Here is a 1,885-nt window from a genome sequence, read left to right on the forward strand (position 1 = left end):
CCCGCAAGAATTCACGGGTCAAGAAATCAGGAATAGAATTCATTTCTCCCTTTATATAAGTTATGTCAAAATCAAAACTCGATAAAAGGGCTTGCCATCTTGCAAAAATCTGTTTTGAAGCAATATTTTGAACATCATTTTTTAAAACTTGTTTCTTTTGCATCGCAATCAACCCTTACTAAAAATTTTTGTTTAGAAGATCACTTTGAAATTTTTGAATGCAAAGAACTATTGAAAGGATTTCTTTTTAATGGTACTATAATTTTCTTTGGTGGGTTCCAAACTCCTGAAATGGACTAATTGTTCTTTATCATCTTGGACTTGTTTAAGGATGCCTCCGTATCCAAGTTGAGGCATCGTTTCAACAATTTTGAAAAGTGCGAGGATCTGCAAGTTTTAGACATGGGATTTCCTTGACTAATTTTTTAATATCTTGAAGCCGCTTTGGTATGGTTTGAAGTCCATGGACTTGGTTTTTCTTGAGCCTAGAGTAAAGATCTTTACATAATTGGCTTATTTGAGGAATGAAATCTCGACATAGTTTAGGCTTCCTAGGAACCTTTGCAATTGTTTTTGTCTAGGATTTGGTCAGGGAATTTATCGCAAAAGCTATAGATCTTTCTATAGGGATGACTTGGTTTTGTTAAATGTAATGACCTAAAAATCTAACCTTGGTTTGGAATAACTCCATCTTCTTCCGGGAAAGAACTAAACCACTGTTTTTCATGGTGTGGAAGAAACTCCTAAGATGTTTGAAGTGTTGTTCAATGGATTTGGAAAAGACTAGAACATCATCAATATAAACTATTATGAACTGGCCGTATGGGTTTAGGATGTCGTTCATAATGTTTTGGAATTCACTAGGGGCATTTTTAAACCAAAGGGCATTACGTTCCATTCATAATGCCCAAATGGTGTGGTGAAAGCCGTTTTGTAACGGTCTTCTTTGTGGATTTGAATTTGCCAATATCCGGACTTGAGGTCAAACTTTGAGAAGATTGTGGCTTGGTAAAGTCTTTGAAGTAACTCTTTTTATTTGGTATAGGATATCTAATCCATTGTAAAGCTTCATTTAGGGGTTTGTAGTTTATGACAAGTCCGGGTGTTCCTCTTTCTATTTCAGCGTTCTTATTAACGTAGAAAGCCGCCTGACTCCGAGGTGACTTGCTTTTCTTGATTAGATTTTTATTAAGGAGGTCTTGAATTTCTTTTTTACATACTTCTTGTAGTTCTTGGGTCATTTGAATAGGCCTGGCTTTTGTAGGGATATCCTTATCGGAAAAGCTTGGTTCATAGGGAAGATGAACAATGTGCCTATGTCGTGCCGAAGGCATCAGAAACTCGAGCGAGTTCCTTTTCAATTTGGGCCTTGGTGTTAGAAATTTGTTTTTGAACTGTTCTTTCTTGGAGTTTACGTTCAATAGTCCTATGGTTAACTTCTTGTTTTAGATATTGTAGATGTTTTTGTTTACTTTGAATTTGACTTATAGTTGTACGTTTCAAATGGCTCTTGTTTTGAGCAGGTCTATCTCTTTTGTTTTGGCTTGTTCAAAGAAGCGAAATGGACTTGTTTACCTAGGATAGTTGTTGTAATTCCTTGATCCGAAAGCTGAAAGGTTTTATGAGTTCTAGGAAAGGTTGTCCTAGAATAACCCGATGTTAAGGTCTTTTACTAATATGAAAACTTGTTTTAAGCAAACTCCTTGGTTGCGGATGTGAACATCGAGATAATTTATAATTTACGTTTAGTCTTGAGCCATTTGCTCTGTTAATTTTGAGTTGGCTTTTCAAAATCTTGGGTTGGGACTAACCCTTCTTGTATGCAATTCATTTGTGCTCCTGAGTCAACCAGGGCTATGGTGCTGATCTTATGGGGCGAGGATAT

This window comes from Telopea speciosissima, chromosome 11 (genome assembly GCF_018873765.1).
Source record: "Telopea speciosissima isolate NSW1024214 ecotype Mountain lineage chromosome 11, Tspe_v1, whole genome shotgun sequence".
Taxonomy (NCBI): Eukaryota; Viridiplantae; Streptophyta; class Magnoliopsida; order Proteales; family Proteaceae; genus Telopea; species Telopea speciosissima.